General features: G+C 40.9%; 1 long non-coding RNA gene across 1 annotated transcript in view; it reads right to left on the reverse strand.

Annotated features, from left to right (window-relative positions):
• The window catches only part of LOC110255830, a 161,953-nt gene continuing 147,309 nt past the window's right edge, over positions 5,280–19,923 (reverse strand). The window contains exons 4-5 of the long non-coding RNA XR_002336699.1: positions 7,938–8,102; positions 5,280–6,973 (exon numbers count right to left, since the gene is read on the reverse strand). This is a non-coding gene — a long non-coding RNA (uncharacterized LOC110255830). The remainder of the gene's footprint in view (positions 6,974–7,937; positions 8,103–19,923) is intronic.

The following is a 19,923-nucleotide window of genomic DNA, read 5'->3' on the forward strand; positions in this document are numbered from 1 at the left end:
TCCGACTAGGAACCATGAGGTTGCAGGTTCGATCCCTGGCCTCGCTCAGTGGGTTAGGGATCTAGCGTTGCCGTGAGCTGTGGTGTAGATCGCAGACACAGCTCGGATCCTGCATTGCTGGCTCTGGTGTAAGCCAGCGGCTACAGCTCCAGTTAGACCCCTAGGCTGGGAACTTCTGTATGCCACAAGTGCGGCCCTAGAAAAGACAAAAATAAAATAAAATAAAATAGTTTCTGGAGACATAGAGAAAACTTTGGGCTTAAATAGAGATATAAAAGAATACAAAATTGCAAACTCACAACTATGTAAGATAATTTTAAAATAGTGTGGGAAAAGTGAAAGCAAATACATCAAAATGTTAAGTCTGCAGAATGAGATTATGATTAATCTTTATCTTCTTCCTTTTTATGTTTCCCAAATTGTTACCAAAAGAATGTGTTTTTAAATTAGTTTAAGATAATATTTAGAATATTAAAAACAAAGATGGAAACTCACCCTCCAGGTACTCATCAACTCCTTTATAACACATTGTTATAATTTATCTAAGCTTCTGTGAATCTGTTTATATTATATCCTTCCTATTCTGTAAGGCTAATTCTATATACTTGGTGAGAAACATTCTATAGATTCACAAGCTTCAAGTTCGACCTCCTGCCTGGTGTTGCTAGGCTGGGCTCATGCATGTCAATCCAATCTCTATTCTTCACACTTTCACAATGCTCAGTCAAACCTTCCTGGCTTTTGCTATTCTAACCACAAATGCTAATTTATTAAGTTTTTCTAAATACTGAAGTTCTTTCAGAAAAATTAAAGACCTTTCCAACTCATCTTTCTTAGTCCTTATAATTATTCTGAGCTCACCACGCTAGACTATTCTGATATCAGGTCTATAGCCTAGCAAGTGCATTTCCAAGTTATTTATCCAGTTTGGCATATTTTGGTCTCTTTCCTATATGACAGAAACTAAGATGAACAAAAGAGGAAACACCTCTTTTCTTGGATATATTAGCAATCAAAGGGGCTTCTGGCTGGCATAGTTTGCAGCCATGGACTTTTGGATAGGAATTTAATATCATACACTAGAATTTCTGAGTTCACTAAGAAGATGAATGAGGAGTTCCCATCGTGGCTCAGGGGTTAAAAAATCTGACTAGGAACCATGAGGTTGCAGGTTCTATCCCTGGCCTTGCTCAGTGGGTTAAGGATCCGGCATTGCCGTGAGCTGTGATGTAGGTCACAGACTCAGCTCGAACCCTGTGTTGCTATGGCTCTGGCATAGGCCGGCAGCTACAGCTCCAATTAGACCCCTAGTCTGGGAACCTCCATATGCCGTGGGTACGGCCTAGAAAAGGCAAAAAGACAAAAAAAAAAAAAAAGAAGATGAATGATGAGAACGTAAGGTGAAGATGGAACAGAAATAAGGAGACACGGAGCTTAAATTAAATCTCAGAACCAGGGGACCCTAAATAAGCTGGATTCATCCTGGGCATTGTCCCCAAAGCCCATCTTTTTCTCTGCCCTGGGTCTTTTTAAATTTTACTGCATTTACAAAATCCATCTGTTACTTCTCTGGTCTCTCTCCTTCTCCTACAGATCAAACACATTTTGCCCAACTGCCACAGGCAGCCCTGGATTGCAAATAAGAAGCAGGCTAAACCCCAGTTTCTTGTTTGGGCTCTTCATCAGTCAACGCTGCCAAAAGACTTCCACCAAAGCAGCATTTCCATTTGTCTTTGCAGTTCACAAGGTCACAGCCTTCATGCCTCATGCCCACACAAGCTTCTGTCACTCATGGACTCTGTGAGTGGCCGTCCTGAAGATGTGATGAGGCTATGAGAGCAATCAATCCCACAAGAGAGGGTCAATGTGCCCCAAACTAAGCTCTTCCCTGGCACCATCAGTCAGACACGTCCTGAATAGAAGCTTTGTTTTCACTTCAGTCCCCCCACAAGTAAATTTATATGCTGGTATAATTATAAAATCATTTAAGCATTTAACCTGCAGCTCATAAGCATGTTCAACACCCTATTGGTGCCCCATCCTACGCCTAACTAGTTGAAATAATAAATAAATAAAATCTGGCTTGATGTTACTAGCTAACAACTAATAACAAATATCTGACTTAGTCTGAGATTGAAGTTCAAGACTTACTTTGCTGGAGCTAGTCTTTTCCCAGACTTAGGCACAGAGGTATGATGGGGAAAGATGGGAGGCAGAAATGCCGTGGCAATACAGCGCTTACTTCAAATCAGAGATACAACACATCAACTCAGCGCAAACTTGAGGAACACCCAGAGCACAAATTTGAGGGAGGTGGGGGAAGGGTCTGCTAGAAATGTCTTGTCACTGTCACGTTAAGACTTACCAGACTTTGTAAAGTCAGAATCTGCCCAAAATAGTAAAAATAAGGATACATCTCATTGCTCTGTCATGTGTGAGATGTTCATTAGCATTTCATGCATGCAGGCAGAAAATTGCTGGAGAAGGGAAGAAATCACATTCTGAGCTTATCCCCCACCAAGAGCTGCAAATTTGGCATTTCTGCACAGGAGGAAACCATACCCTGCTGGCAACAGACTCATCATCAACCCGACGCGCAATGAAAACACAAAACAAGCAAAATACCCTGCATCTGTATTGCTCTCAGTACCTTGTGAGTATGTATCAGTCTTAGGAACATATCTTGGAATCATTACACAAACTCTTTCCACCACAAATACTGTGCTCCCTATCTGAATTCTGCTCAATTCATTAGGACAGAGGTACAATTAGCTTCCTAATGATCAGCATACTAGGGATTTGAGGAAACAGGGATTCTAATGGAAGAGTAATGAGCAGTGACAGGGTCTAAAAGCCGAGTGTCCTAAGGGGGAAAAAGTGAGCTGGATAATAGGTGCTTGAATTCTGAAGAGTCAGTTTTGTGTGTAGGCACTTCCAAGATGAGGGTTTTATCTCATGGTGGCCTAGAGTGACAAGTGTATGGCCTAAATGGTGCTTTACATTAAAGATGCATGCTGATGGGAAGGACAAAATAAGAACTATTACATTACATTGTCTTCAGTGTGTCTTTGAACTGACTTTCTGTCACCTGCCTCTAAACACCCTCATGTTGCAGCTTGCAAAGGACTGACAGCTTTCAACTGCCGCTGTCACCCTTCCCTCCATGCTGACACCTCAGATCCTAGCCCCAAATCTTAGCATCCCTTTCTTTTAATTCTCTACTAGGATTTATTCCAATCATTCTAAATCACTTAAAATAAAAATCAAAAAGAAAGACCTGAGAATATTAGCCATTTACAAACCATATTTTTGCAGAACATTCAATGCCATGAGAAAGTGCTCATCATATAATATTAAATGAAAAACCTGGATACAAAATTGCATAGGCACTATGATCTGATCTGACTATTTATAGGTCTGTATGTGTGATTCCAAGATATTATTCTTGTTCATTTCTTGAAAAGGTGGTTAAGAGTCATTTTGATTTTCTTGTTTATGCTTTCAAGAATTTACAAAATTGAGCATGTATTATTTTTATAAGCAGAAAAAAATAATCATTTTAAACTGCTACACAGAAGTAAGATAGTCCTCAGTTTAAACCTGCATGTTATTATTTATTTACACCACGTTCTACTCCACGAATTTCATGTCCTATCATCTGGATGCTGCCTATCTCACATGGTTCATCTTTGTTTCTGGCTTTCAGGATGCAAACAAAGCAAGCAGGCTGATTTCTGGGTGCCTCCTCAGCACGTCAAGTGTCAGGAAGCAAAAGGAGCCAGAAGGACTGGCTCCTGGTCCCCATCCTTCCCCTAAGAGTAATCAGAGACCTTGGAAATCCCCAAGCATCCTGGGCCAAACTCTCCCCATATATGAACTGCAAGGTTGGGCTGGATAATCCTAAAGGCTCATCTCACTCAAAACTTCTCCTTTTCATGAGCTGCTAGATCCAACTGCAGCAAGAAGTTGTCATCACCACAAATGTGAGGTTACTGCACAGTTCCATTCACAAAACAAAGGATTCTCAACTGGAAGTGGTAAAAGCCAAGCGTCCTAGATATGCCAGAGATCCAACTTGCTGTTCTATCTCAGAGCAGATCTCTCGGGCAAAATCTTCATTGTCAATGTAAATTTGACCCAAATATCAACAGTACTGGGTGGAAGAGGGCTCAGAAAAGAGAAGGGCAAGAAGGCCTTTGAAAAACATTAAATTATATGCGGTCCCAGACATAAATAAGGAGTTATCTCTTTAATCGACAGTTAAGTTTCATAGTCTGAATTCACCTGGATCTTCGGGTGACTCAAGTATAAACACCTGGGATGATTACAATACTCTGATCTCAACAATTAGCTGTAGAAGATACAACCCTTAAGGATAGAATTATTGACATTCTAAAGTTAAATTCTTAAAATTATACAAACGAAACATAAATTCACTATCAAATAAAATTCGAACCATACAGATGTACATACAGTAAAAACAGGAGATTCTCCTTCAAGTTTCACCTTCTGCCCACCCACCCCACTACCAACAGGCACCTGTTTTAGACCCTTTTTGTTTTAAATGTATGCATCTTCACCTGGTTCCTATCCATTCCTCCCAAAGCACTACAAGAATATCTATAAATATCACAAGTCTTTGTTCTGTCAAATTTAATCATAAACTTGACAAATTTCTTCTAAACTGGAATAGTTGCTTTTGAAGAAAAAGTCCATTATGTATAGCTTCCAGAATTGATGCTGACCATTATTCTCTATCCCTGCTAATCTTGTTATCTTTAAAATAATAAGCATGTGAACATGAATAGTAAAGGAAGAAATGTTACTAGGACAGCAAGAATAGCACAGAAGCCTCTGTGTGCAGCTTTCGGCCCCTCAAACACAGGCATATGCCAATCTTCATTAGCTCAGGCTCTTAACTGAGCTCAGCAGATGCCCCAGTTTAGTGCCCATTTGGAAACCCATCCCACCTGTGGGTGCTGCTAGGAAACAGCATCACAATCCTTCCTTCTGTATTCCCGGGCAGAGCTGTGGGTTCAAGAGGAAGGACCAAGTACTTTGCTGATACCTGATCCAGAGATGGTGCTTAGACAACAGTCCCTAAGGTTTCTTTCTTTTTTTTTTTTTTTTTTTTGTCTTTTTGCCATTTCTTGGGCCGCTTTGGCGGCATATGGAGATTACCAGGCTAGGGGTCTCATCGGAGCTGTAGCCACCAGCCTACACCAGAGCCACAGCAGCGCAGGATCCGAGCCACGTCTGCAATCTACACCACAGCTCACTGAGCAAGGCCAGGGATCAAACCCGCAACCCCATGGTTCCTAGTTGGATTCCTTAACCACTGAGCCACGACGAGAACTCCATGGTTTCATTCTTTAAATGCCAACATAGACAATTTATTACTGGCAAAACCAATTCTGTGCAGAGATCACTTCAGTATAGAGCTCACTTAAGAGGGGAAAAAATAATTTAAGGAATTAAATACAATTAACTAGATGGCTCAGCCCCCCCCCCCCATTATTACATTGGCCTCAATGGGAAAGATGCTTTTTGTTAAAGTAACCAATAAAAACTATCATTTATTGAGTGCTTCCTATTTTGAGCATCTTACGTAAGTTAAGAAATTTAATTTCACAACAAACGTAGAGGAAGGTACTGTATCATCCCTATTTTAAAGATGAGGAAACCAAAGAACAGGTTGCTGGTCAGCTTCATCTTGACAGCTTCATCTTGACTCTCCCTCCAAGTAGTGAAATGGCTGTGGTAGTGTCAGTCCTTACATCTCCTTCCCATGCCATTCAGAGAAAAAGAAGCTTCCTTCCGGACTCCATATGCTCATTGGCGTAGCTGAGTTATATGCTCTTCCCTTTATGTACAGTGAGACTGAGATATGCAGATTAGACTAAGCCAATCAGAGCCATCAGATTATATACATGGAGGTATAAGCAGGATCAGTGTCATCTAAAATTCCTGGGTGGGTACCTGAGAGGTGAACACCAAGTATGCCTACTACAGTACTCATAAGCCAGAAAAGAAAAGAAAGTTTGTCCAACAGTAAAATTTTAATCACAGTCCAGCTTGAAACTTTTAATTCCTATTGGCACTATTTGTTCTGGAAAAATATGTCCTCCATGCAGTTACTTTTTTTAAAAGCCAAATTTTTATTCCATCTCCTCTTCCTCAGAATCAATTTTCTCCTCAGGGCAATAAGTTTACAATACATATTGGGCACTCTCAGAAATATATGTGATAATGGCTTTTATTAGGAAATGTGATACTGCAGAACTAGGACTATCACATACTCTGTGAATAGAGAGAAAAATCAAGATTTCAAATGAGAAGAATCTTTCTACCCAGTCATCTTAAGATGTGTTATTTTTACCCCTGGGTTATGAACTTAGTGCTCTGCTTACAAGCCAAACACACAAGTGAAATCGAGAACTGTGTGAGTCCTTAAGAACTTCTCAGAATTTTTCCTCTGCTTTTATTCTAAACAGATAATTAGCTATCCAATCTAAATGATGCCCTCAAATGAAGATGCCACTGGGTTCTTTGGGAACACACTGCAAATTTCAATGAGCTTCACTACCAGCATGATGCCTATATTGAAACTAACATTAAACTCAAGTGGATCCAATAAATGTTTGTAAAACATAGGCTGCCTACTATGTGACCATCTTGATCATGCCTGAGTCTCAACAGAAAACATCCTCTACAGTAGCTTTCATGACCACAGTTGGTTGTACACAAACAGATCAGCACACATGTATTTGAGCATCTGTGCTAGGAAGAGAAGATGCAGACAAGGGTAAATGTTATTCCCAACCTTACCTCTCCAGGATACATGGTTGAATTCCATTTTCCTTGTTCGTCATCATTTCCATGACTTTTCTCTGGACCTTCAGTTAGTTTTCCACAGCTATGATAAATTGATGTCTCACCATTGAACTCCACAAATAGAAACAACCAATGCATTCTAGAAAAAAAAATAAGTGGCTTATTTTGGGAAGCTCAATCTCCACCACAATGCTTTTATATTAAGTTGTGCTTAAATGGAAAAGAAAAATAAATATAAAATAGAAAGGTTAAGCATAACATATATTACCTAATAATCCAGGGAGAAACACCTCATATCACTGTTACTAGGGATGACTAATCCAGTAAATCCCTTAGCTAACACCAGCTGTCTGTAATTGAAACAGACCGGCAACCATTCCCAGCCTACAACGTACACACATGCTGCTAAGAAGGACTAATTCTATCAAGGTGAGCAGCCCCAAATTTCCTTCAGTTCTGCTCCTAAAGAAGCTTCAAAGTCATTTTAGTCTTCCCCAATGTGACTTAAAGCTCTGGAGCAGGCATACAAAGGGGTGATTGAGGTCTGCTACTTTAAGGCAAGAATCCCTCTATAACCATGGTTATCCATGGATCCAGCAATGGGAAGCTGAGCAGGGCTGCTCCAATGACCCTTGTCAAGTTCCAACTATTGGGAAGCCATTTCTTATACTAAGTCAAAGTCAAGTACTTACACCCCTCCTCTCTGCCATTCCCATCAAAACATGTCTAATCCCTCTTCCAATGACAAGCCTTTAAATAAAGGAAGACAGCTATCATGTTCCCATCTTAGTCATAGCTTCTCTGTCTTCTTCATAGAACAGCTTGCATATATTTTGCATCATCTTTCTCCCTGTCACTTTGGTTAAGCGAGTTAAGTGATAAAAACAAATCTAGATGGTTGGAAAAGCATATCTGCTTCCTCTTCTACCATGTTGCTTTTGTTAATGGCTTTTATAGTCATTTCGTAGCCACTCAGAATAATTGAATAAGTGAGCCAGTATACATCCTAATAAGCATTTACCCTGAGAATGTCCATTTTGTCTTGAGTCAACATTCATACTGCTCTGTGTCTCTTTAAATGATAGCCTCCTGATTTCTCCCACCTTTGAGTCTCTCTGCACTCAGTCTTCACCATTCATTCATTCTTGCCCAGTAGATTAAGGTCAGGTAGCAAATGCCTCTATTCTACATCATCTAATTGATCATGCTGGTGTGACATTTCAATCTCTGCTTCATCTGGAGAAGCGGCCTCGTGTTAGATGGTAATGCTGTGGAGGAAAAAACAGAAAGAGAAAAAGCCTATTAACCTTCAGAAAAGGATAGTACAATTTGTGCTTCTCAACACCTGATTATTTTCTAAGCACTAAAACTTTCCATTTATTAAGCCCTAGGTGGGTAAGTGATGCTTTTACAGAGAACAGGAGATACCATTTTGTAGCAATTTTGTGGCAATCACACAAACTGGGAGAGACTGAAGGAATGACCAAATAGGAACACCACAGATCTGAGTTCCAAACACTAGCTCCTCTATCTGCTCATTTACATTGTTATTTAGAAAGCTCTAATCTGGAACTCCAAAAGTTAGAATTCAGACCTCATCTGAAAGACTTGGCTTATAATCACTGGTCAGACCAAAGTATTCCATATAGACCCAGCCTCTACTGTGTACAGTAAACTCAGTTATCCTTCAAAATACCCTGTCAAGACCCAGAAAGACGGCTCCATTTTACAGATGAGGTCAACCGAGGCTTGGAGATTTATGACTGGCCAAAACTCACATAAGTGCCAGAGGGAGTTAAAATAGGAAATCAATCCTTAGTTCAGGATACCACACTAAAGTGTTCATTGCAGCAGTCTTCACTGCTTAGTGTAGCCCCTCCTCTTTGAGACCTAACATTACAAAATTAGCCTCTGCTTTTACTTGCTCTAGATTTTGGACAAGTGACACAAACAAAAGTCAGAGGAGAAGAAGGATCCTAAAAAGACTGCAAACGTGTGTCCTGAAGGATACCTCCCCAGGATGCTGCCCCGCAGCCCACCCTAATCTTGAGTTCAGTGATGACAACCATCATATTCTCTGATTATGCACAAACACTGCAAGGTGGTCTTAGTGTCTGGTGTAGCCACACCTCCTTCTGTTCCTTGCTGCAGAAACCTGACTCCAGACACCTATTTCCAGCAAATCTACAGGAGCTTGCAAAATATTGGGTCTCAAGACAGTAGAACCAAATTTTCAACTCTTTCTGGGTTAAGGTCTGAAAACCTATTTTTTTTTAAATGTTCTAATGTGGGGAGAACATACATTTTTCTTTATTATTTTCTGAGATCATTGGGAAGTTTCCCACTGAAACTTTTTTAGAAAAGAAAAAAGAAAAAAATTCTCGGGGGGGGGTGCAATTTTCCAGATATTTCTGAACCTTCACACCACTTTGGGATTAATCATATGAATATCGTGAATCTTTTTTAGGTAACAGTGCAGAACAATTTTCTAATCTCTGCTTTGCCATTTTCTTTATAATTGTGGGCTAGTGACATATGTTCCTTCATCTGTAAAATGGTGATAATATTAGCCTACTCCAGGGAAATTTTGTAAGAATAATAGAAGAAAAACCTTTAAGTTCAGCTATAGCAACCACCCCCATGGAAGAAGTTTTCTAAGGGATTTGTGAGGAGTGGGAGGGAGCATAGAGGGAGTGCTCCCTAAGGTATAGCATCCCACCTCCTCTTTCTCTAGTACAGTCTCCTTTATAATCCATTTCTTCTTCTTGTCCAATGGTTTCTCCATCAGGCCTTCTACAGGTCCCACGTAACTACTGTCCTCAGGTTAAGAATACTTGCTTAAGGTTTTGTTTGAGATTCCCTCATTTCTACACATGCATAGCTGCTTTCAGGACTATATAAAATATGTTAATGCCATGAAGAAAGACTCTTATATTCAGGAAATTGTAGTAATGTGGAACCTGTTGACTTTTCACCTGGGAGACCAAATACATTACCATCCACTTCCTGTTTTAGGTTTAAAAGGGTTGACAAGCTCGTATAACCCCACATCAATCAGACAAAAGCTAGCTCCAGGGTAAGCTATCCTGTCATTCTTTTTCTTTCTTTCTTTTTTTTTTTTAATTATAGTTTATTGACAACATTGTGTCAATTTCTGCTGTACAACAAGGTGACCCAGTCATACATATTTACACACATTCTTTTTCTTCTCCTTCCTTTTATTTATTTATTTTGCTTTTTAGGGCCCCACCTGCAGCATATGGAAGTTCCAGGCTAAGGAGTCAAATCAGAGTTATAGCTGCTGGCCTACACCACAGCCACAGCAATGCCAGATCTGAGCCACGTCTGCAAGCTACACCACAGCTCACAGCAATACCGGATCCTTAACCCACTGAGCAAGGCCAGGGATCGAACTCACATTCCTCATGGATACTAGCCGGATTCGTTCCCACTGCACCACAATGGGAACGCCAATTGTCATTCTTTATATGTCTGTCTTTTGTCCTTAGTTCCCTTTAAGGTCTTCTCTTTATCCTTGCTTGTAGTTTCACTATTTTATGTCTGGGTATCAATTTCTTTTCTTTGGCTTTGGTTTTGTTGCACATTTTCAGAGTACTCATGCCTTTTATTAGTTCTGGAAAATTCTCAGATGTAACTTCTTTGAAAATTACTCCCTCCAAATTCAACTTTTATAATACAGTTTTTGGGTATTCTAATCCAAACATTTATTAGTCTTGTTTTTTATGGATAAGTCAGTTTAATTTTTCTTTCTGAGGTAGGAAGAAAGGTGTTGATCACAAAATGACACGCAAGGCATTTTTGCATGGCTGCCAATGCTCTATTTTTTTAACCAATGTTTAGTGATTGTTTTTTGTTCATTTGTTTTTCTTGGGGGGCGAAGGAGAAAAGGATAGCTTTATTGCTTTGCCAAGCAAAGGTGGGCTAATGCCTCCAAAAACTGTATGTCTGCACATTCTTTTTCTCATATTATCTTCCATCGTGTTCTATCACAAGAGAGTGGATATAGTTCCCTGTGCTATACAGCAGGACCTTATTGCTTATCCATTCTAAATGGGATAGTTTGCATCTACTAACCCTCTTCTTACACAGTCAGCCTTGGAGGGAATAAAATAATACCCACCCCTGGAGAACTAAGGAAAACAAAAGAAACTAACTTCAACTGAATACCATCATGGCAGAATTGTGAAAAAATAAAACCACAATTTTACTGGATTTAAAAGGAAATTGCACAGAGGAAAGCACATTTCTTTTGGTCTACCTAAATAAATAACATTAGTAACTTCTACTAGTAGTAAATGCCCACTCTCTTCTACTGAAAGCCCTTAGTTTGCAGAGAATGTAGATTAGGGCAATAGGTCAAGATGCTAACAAAAAGTCAGGATGCAAAATATAACAACTTAGACTCTTTTTTTTAAATCACAGATGTCAGTGTTTTCAAAATGCTAGCATATCCTTTAGTAACCACTTCTTTAAAAAGAGACCTCTTAATTGTATTTGTCTATAAATTTAATGTGATAACCCTACTTTTTAAATAAAATTTTAGCAACTATATTAAATTTGATGAAGATGTTTATCCATATGGATATAAATATTGCTAAATAACAACTAACTCCTTCTTCTAGAAACAAAGTCAAGACAAAAGATGTACTCATCAAGGGTAAAATCTAACTTTTAGTTTAGCTTCACAAGTCTTAAAAATGACCTCGACCTGGATTTCCTGTTGTGGCTCAGTGGTAGTGAACCCAACTAGAATCCATGAGGATTCAGGTTCAATCCTTGGCCTCACTCAGTGGATTAAGGATCTGGCATTGCCATGAGTTATGGTGTTGGTCAGGATGTGGCTCGGATCCAACATTGCTGTGGCTGCAGTGTAAGTCAGTGGCTATAGCTCCCATTGGATCCCTAGTCTGGGAACTTCCACATGCTGCAGATTTGGCCCTAAAAGGAAAAAAAAAGACTTAGACTAGATGATTTCATATTCATCCTCCTCTTCCTTTCCAACCACCTGCTTCAGCTCATGAGCCAGACCTCTCAGCACTAGAGACCCCTGTCCCAAATAGGTTAAGAGGCCAGTGGTCCAGTAATTTCAACCCCTCTCTCTGTGTGTTTCCATCCACCTTTTCAACATTATCAAATTAATGATCTGTTAATCCCCAAGTCACTTTTGAAGCACCCCCTAAATCAATAGATGTGCTTTTGATTCAGCACATTACCCTCATTCCATCTCTGCTAGACTCTAAAGAAGAAACCATTCCAATTAGGGAAAATTATCTCCAGAAGAGAATCATCAAAAGAATGTTTCATAGCCTTCAAAAATCTGCAACAAATCTGAAAAAAACTTTGATCATGAAGTATTAATTAAGCACTATCATTGCAAGACACCATTAAAAAGTGGCCAAAATCTATGTACATACATAAATACATATAAAGAAATTGCAATCAAATGTAAATATATAAACTATTTCAGTAGATAGTCGTGTGCATCCAGGATTTGCATTTTATGTGAGAGATGCTGGGATGGAGGAAGCTGTTGAAATCATACTTTCCAGCTGTGGCTTCCTGACATGATTGCTCCTGGTCTGGAAACATCCCTAGCCCTTCAGAGCAGCCTTAAGTAACCACTTATTACCAAGCCCTGTTCTCAGCTTTCCAGTTGATTCACTGAGCTCCTGGTCAATTTCCAAGGAGTTCCCTTCTTAAATTGCCACAAATCAGTTTCTGTTTCTACAACCCAAGGACTCTGACCATTACAGTTACTGATGAAATAAACTTTAAGAATACATATTAAATATATTATTTACATTCTGGGCAATTGGTATATATGGGTGGATGCATACTGTTGATCAGTGAATAAAGAGGATGCAGGGAACCTGAATTTCCAGGAGGGAAGGCTCCCATATGCCCTCTCCAGGGGAATGACAGGAGCTGAGAAAACATCTTTTTCAGGCATGATATACACAAACACACACACACACCCCTAGTGGTATATTCTGAAATTCATTAGTACTTTCAATGGAATATTAATTAAAATTGGCAACAGCGTTTTTCAGTGAGAATTTCAATAGTGGGGAATTTCAACCTCCCTGTGTTGAAAAATTTTATATTTTATAAAATTTATATTTTACGCAGCAGGCTTAAAGAATATTTCATCCAAACAATATATGTGTAGTTTATTTAACACAAATGGCTGAGGATATTTCATTGTTCACCCTTTGCGATCTTTTTAAATAGCTATTTACTATCCTGATTCCCCCGCATCAGCCAGCAAAGAGGGGATTTCCTCGCTTTGTGGATGCAGAGCATTAACTTAATGTTGCAGAATTTAAGGTCTTCTCTCTTATAAGCTTATAATATCCTTTCTCTCCCTGTGTTGTAAGTCTGATTTAATTATCTCCCAGAAATCAGTAAAGGAACTATTTTTGTATTTGCTTGCCCTTAATCCTTATTTGATTAAAGTACCACATGCTTAATTGGACTGGGTTTACCTCAACCTCCTCAATTCTAAATATCAAAGGCAACCATGGGACTGCAGGGGTGGGTTTAACAGGCTCCTTGGAGTCAACAGACTCTTCCCGGATAATCAGTAAATCAGCCTAACCCACAAAATACCACTTTCTCTCCTTTGCACCACCCTGAACTGCCAAGCCCCCTCGCCTCTCCTCTGAATACGGGTTCCCTTCCCTTTCACAATTCTAGCCAGTAAGGAAGGAAAGATATTTATAGGAATGAGGAAGGTATGTGAAACCTATTATCCCCCATTTTAACAGGCTGGAATCTTTCTCAATCTTGTAGGTCTTTGAAAGACTTCAAGTACTATTTGGTGATTGAAGCCCTGTGATACTGAAAAGAAAGGCTCACTAAATTTCGGCGTTAGAAAAGGAAAGAGAAAAACATAGGCCCCTGACAACACATATTTTTAAAGAAAATACAGGTATCACTGTGATGCTTTTACCAGTGAGTGATCTTTTAAGATGCTAGGAGAAATAGAGAAGGAAAGAGGAAGGGGGAAGAGAGAAAAAGAGTTGTCTTAGCTCCAAGAGGGAGCAATATTACACAGAAATAATTTTCCCAGCAGCAGACACTGCTAGGGTCTCCATGAACACAAGGCACACCTAGAACGTAGGAGAAGACATTTCGACATTACCCTAAGTGTTAGTTTCCTACAAGGCTGTCATAACAAAGCGTAACAGACCGAGTAGCTCACAAAAGAGGATATTTTCCTTTCACAGCCCTGGAGCCTAGAAGTCTGAAATCAGGGGGCTGGCAGTGCCGGTTCCTTCTGGAGTCTCTAAGGGAGGATCCGTTCCATGCCTCTCTCCTGGCTTCCGGTGCTTGCTGGCATTCCTTAGCGTTCCTTGGCTTGCCACTGCATCCCTCCAATCTGTGCCTCTGTTGTCAGATGGCACTCTCTTTGTGTGTCTCTGTGTCCCCAGGGACAAATTTGCCTCCTCTTGTAAGGAAACCCTTAATTGAGTTACGGCCCCACCATAGTCCAGGATGAACTCGTCTTAACTTGATTACATTGGCAATGGCCCTATTCTCTGATAAGGTCACATTCACAGGTACTGGAGGTTAAGACTTCAATTACAATTAACCCACAACACTCTCCCTGACAAAGTAGCCTTGTGCTACTGCCTAGCTGGTCCATGTTCCTCTTTGCATATTCAATCTTGTCTTGAACTGATTTTCAGTGGGCCTTGCATGTATGTGCTACCATGTTTTAACAAAAATTTTACAAAGTATAGGACAACTGGCCATGAATAAGAGGGAGGAATATAATCTTTCCAGATCCACATAAAGATTTTCTGTTCACTGGAACGCACAAGCGTTTTGCCTTGTGAGTATATGAGAGATGAAGTTCAGGGCAAGCAATAGGTCCACCAAAACGGACACCACTGGAGCAAACTGGTGAGCAGTGCAAGCAAGGGGAAGGTTTTCCCAGACACCAGGAACCATCACTACACTGCGCTCTCCTGCAACGTGCTGTCAATCTGTTCATGGCCCAGAACACAATGATGTTAAGAACCTCTGTTTTCATGAAGTGTAGATCAAATGCTCCAACTCCAGCACCTCTTCCACTGAAGAATCATAATTCACCAGTTGCTTAACTGACTACATTGTCTAAAGATGGGAAGTTCAGACCTATGAAGGGAATGATTCAGGTAGCAGAGAATTTTTCAAGTCTACTCAGGGATTTGTTCCACGTATATAGGAAAATGAACCCCACTCAGGACTGGGATAAAATCACCCAATTCACGGCAAATAAAAAACAGATCTCAAGAATATGAATTTCAAGAATATAGCCATTGCTCCTGGAGAGCACCTAGAAGGCTTTGCCAGGCTCCAACCCCCAACAAGTTGTCATGGAGCCAGAAATCCTGTCATTGGGGAATCTGTTCTGCAGATGTGTGAAGAGCTGCCCAGCATAATGCAAGACCCACACACATGTAACGGCTAAGAATTTATAGAGATTCCTTCATCAGATATTTTTCCAACCTAGAAAGAGAGAAATAAACTCAGGAAAGGCACCTGTCTAGGACACATAATGAAAAGCAAAGAGACAAAAATAATGTCACCCCTTTGCAGTTGTGCCAGGGGGCTGGCCCTGTGACTCTGCTCCCCAGGGAGCTTCCTACAGCATGTCCTAGATGCCATTTTCTATAACTTGGATGACAGAGAGGGGTCCATGAGGTACAAGATCTGCACAAATATTCTCTCAGAGAAAAATCATGTTCAATGAAGAGAAATGAAGGAAATAATAGAGAATTTGGAGAGAGGAAAAATAATGTTTGGCTTTTGCTCCAGTGGTCCACTTCTTCATCCTTCTGCCATCCTCTTCCTTTCTAACCTGCTGACTGCCGAGTCCCGAGTGCCTGGTCCCAAAAGGCCAAGTGAACATTAGGCCATGAAGTGAGAGCCCAGGTCCCACGGGTCTTCCCCCTCCCCCCTCAGTCCACAGCAAATCTACTCAAGAAGACGCTCCCTGCACCCCACTGAGATGCTGGGTCAGATGCAGGGGCATCACCAACTAAATGCCAGTAAGAGCCTCCTGTGTCTATAGATGGGGGAGCGGGGGGAGACTCTGGAAATGTGAGTGGTGCTGAACCGCTCTCTCCTGGCCTCACCTTTACTGCTCTTTCTTGAGAAACCTGCTCCCTACTTTTCTCCACAGAATCCTCCAGCCAGAACTTCCTGGACACTAAGCCAAGGCTGTCGCCAAAATGGATATTCGCTTTCACAGGCCACGCTGGTGCTGCCCAGTTAGCTTTGCCTTTCAGTACTAAGGTAGAGCAAGACCACCCTGTGGCTGAGACTGGTTGTCATTTGCCTCTTCTCTCCTGGGCACACAGCTGGACCTTCCTCCCCAGCTCCCTCACTGTTAGTCACAGCCATGAGACTGAATTCTTTCTTTTTCAATGATTTTTATTTTTTCCATTATAGTTGGCTTACATGTTGTGTCAATTTTCTACTGTACAGCAAAGGGACCCAGTCTCACACACACACACACACACACACACATATATACACACACATTCTTTTTCTCACATTATCCTCCATCATGCTCCATCACATGTGACTAGATATAGTTCCCTGTGCTATAATGTGGATCTCATTGCTTATCCATTCCAAACGCAATAGTTTGCATCTATTAACCCCAAATTCCCAGTCCATCCCGCTCCCTCCCCCCACCTCCCCCTTGGCAACCACAAGTCTAAATTCTAACTATCAGAATGTTAAGGATCGGGCAGCACTCACAGGTCTGGCCATGACACTCCCATGCACAGTAATCCATGCTCTCTCCCCACCCACTAGTCTGAGGCAACAGACACAACCACCTGGGAAGCCACATGATAGAGGGAGCCTGGGTCCCTGAGTCACCCCCAGGAGCCACCAATCAAATCCTTGATGGTGTTATATAAGTGAGAAGTAAGCTTCTATTGTATCTGGGCCATTCTACATTCTTTAGTTAAATTTCTTTGTTGCAGCAATGACTCTAGCTTAGTTAATATGTACCTTCTTTCTGAGGTGCCCACCATGGGGGCTGTGTGCTCTCCTATACTATTGCCAGAGCGTCTGAAAACAATAGAGAGGGTGTAAGAGAACCTGTTCCTTACTGATGATAAAATTTTACCTAAACAATAGGCTTCCATATGATTGTACAGAGAAAAGAGGGCAAGCCTTGAAGTCAGAGGGGCTTAATCCCATTTCCACAGTATTCTGCCCAGGTGGTCAATATCAACTCACTTTATCTCTCTGACCCTAAACCCTTCTCTATAAGTAGGATCACTAGTCCCAATTAAACGTTAGGATAGAGTTGCAAAGAGTAATGTTTAAGGAGCAGAATCAAAGCATTTAGCACAGTGCCTGGTTCATAGTAGATCCTCAACAACTAGAAGCCATTATTATTATTTATATTCATTAGCCTTTACTTGATTGTACCCTCTAAGTACAGCAATAGTTTCTTATTCATCCCTCTATCTTCAGCATCAAGCATGAGTTCCCAGAAGATATGGATGATGTCTAATTCATCTTCCTAACCCATGTTGAGAATGGTGATGGTTACTTCAGCGAAAGGAAGCTCTCCTTGGAGTTAATATTATTCTCTAACTATGACCTCCAAAGAAAGAATCGTGTCCACAGATCTTTCTCCAGAATCTAGAAGGGTGACCTGCACATAATAGGCCTTCAACCACAGTAACGAATAAACTGATTTCTCCCTGGGAGGTAGATGACATGATTCCGGTCACGGGGATTGGTGGGAGGCAGTGGCTGCTATATAACAGACAGGTCTGTGAAAGAATACAGATTCTAAATCAACAGTAGCCTGAATCTCCAAAGCCTCTTACGCTGCCTATGTGGCATCACTCCCCACCACAACAGAACATTCATTCAAAACCAAGCCTTCTCCAGTTCCCACTTAGAGAATTAAAGGCAAACAATGTAGCCTTCCCAGCCACCTCACAAAGTCATCATGAAGGTCAAACACCATGGAAACTGTGAAGTGATATACAGACAGGAGGAATTCTATCATTGTTGTTACTGTTACTACCACAGAAGCCAGCTTCCCTACTTTTGTTATCAGAACTCTCCTGGTTTGGATTCTTTCCCCTCAACTGGTTGAAGGTCCTATGTCACATTCTTTCCTTGCATGAGGCAAGACCGTAAAGTAAAATGCTATTATTAAGACAAGTATTCTTATACTGAATATTACAGAAAGACAAATGCATTCATTATTAAATCGACTCTCTCTTGGAAATACACCCAGAAATGAATCATTTCTTAGAAAATTGAGGAATGAAGCATTTCAGTTCATCCAAGAAAAGACTATCACATGCAAGTAAGACTAGCAGGTGCTGAGTCCTATTTTACGTTCTCCAGTTGTTTCAACCATGAGTAGACCCATAAGCAGTGTTTGAAATGAAAAACAGGAATTGAGAGGAGAAGGTAGAGCAAGAGCTGAAATGAGGAAGAAATGGGGTGAAATTAAGCTTCTGATGTAGCTGGACAAAATGGAGTTCAATTACACTGTATGCATATAAACAATTGTCCTGATTACAGCAAAAGAAGTTTGAAAGAAGGTTAGATGTGTCACCAGGAGAGCTTCCAGGCTTTGGGAAAAGTGACCCCACAAAGGGCTCTCTCTCCTTGGTGCTTTCTCCCTTGGTCAAGGCCAAGAGCCCTCCTTTGTAGGCTCTGATATTTCACCTTGTTGTCACACACAAGTGAATTCACCTCTGAAAGATTTAAACTCAGGGGAGATTGAGGGATCGACGAAAAGGACAGCACATGCATTTACTGCAGGCCATGTAGCATTCGGGATCTTTTCTCGTGTCTCTTCCAGCCAGCCCAGCCTCTCCAATTATGAACACAACATGGAACACAGACTGAAAGCAGAAGTTCACGCTGTGAGTCTAGCCTCGAGCTAGTCAGAGGATTTGGATTATATGATGTCAGGTCCATTCATCACCACGACTGGCACACCCCTGTCTCTAGGAGTCAATGCCTCAAGTTGGGGAAGACGGGGCCCTCTGTCCTCCCAGGAGAGAGCTTGTATGGTCAGTGCTAGTGTCAGCATCTCCGTCTCTTAATTCCCTGCCTCTTTCTCATTCTTCACAATACTGATGAGGTCAAACAAGTGTCTTGAGCTTCATGTTGATTGCATGTGAAATGTTTTATTTCGGAGTTCCCTGGTGGCTCAGCGGGTTAAAGATCTGCCGTTGTCACTGCTGTGGCTCAGGTCCAATCTCTGGCTCGAGAACTTCTGCATGCCATAGGTGCTACCAAAAAAGAAAGGAAAGAAATGTTTTATTTCTAAGGTTAATACTGCCAATGCACAATCTCAAGGACCATGTGATATTTTTATTCAAGTTGTCACCTCTGCCTAGAACTAGTGTTCACTTTTCATTAGAAGAGAAAATGTTTGGCCTGGTTTTGATGCAAGTGCTACTCATTTGGTGGTGGCATCTGCAAATCCTTATGTATTCAACTTTCTTCTAAGAGACAAATATTATTTTTATTAAAATACCTTCATAGCACAAATTCCTTGCCAAAGGAAGTCTGAAATGGCAGATTTTGTAACTAGAATAACAACTGGTACCTGAGGCATAGGGATGGTGTCGAAAACAATAGACTGGAATTCAGATACCCAGGTTCTTAACCATGTACAGCCACCAAAGCCCTGGGAAACCTTTGTTTTCACACTTTTGGCCTCAGTTCCTTATCTAAAAAGTGAAAGAGTTAGATGAGATCATTTCCAGGGTTTCTTTCCATTCTAAATGCTTATGATTCTAAGATACAAGAGAGTTGACACACACTAAACAACGCTGCCAAGATGGGAGAAGAACTAAGAGCTACGAGTGACTGAATCTTTACTAAGTTTCAAGAGTTTTGCACACACCAGTTCATCCAGTCCCTAAAACCCCCTACGGTTCTATCATCATCTGCGTTTCTCAGATAAAGAAACAGAGGCCCAAGAGTTCCTATCATGGCTCAGCGGAAACGAATCTGACTAGCATCCGTGAGGACGCAGGTTCGATCCCTGGCCTCGCTCAGTGATCAAACTGACCT

Source organism: Sus scrofa, chromosome 11 (assembly GCF_000003025.6).
Source record: "Sus scrofa isolate TJ Tabasco breed Duroc chromosome 11, Sscrofa11.1, whole genome shotgun sequence".
NCBI classification, from domain to species: domain Eukaryota; kingdom Metazoa; phylum Chordata; class Mammalia; order Artiodactyla; family Suidae; genus Sus; species Sus scrofa.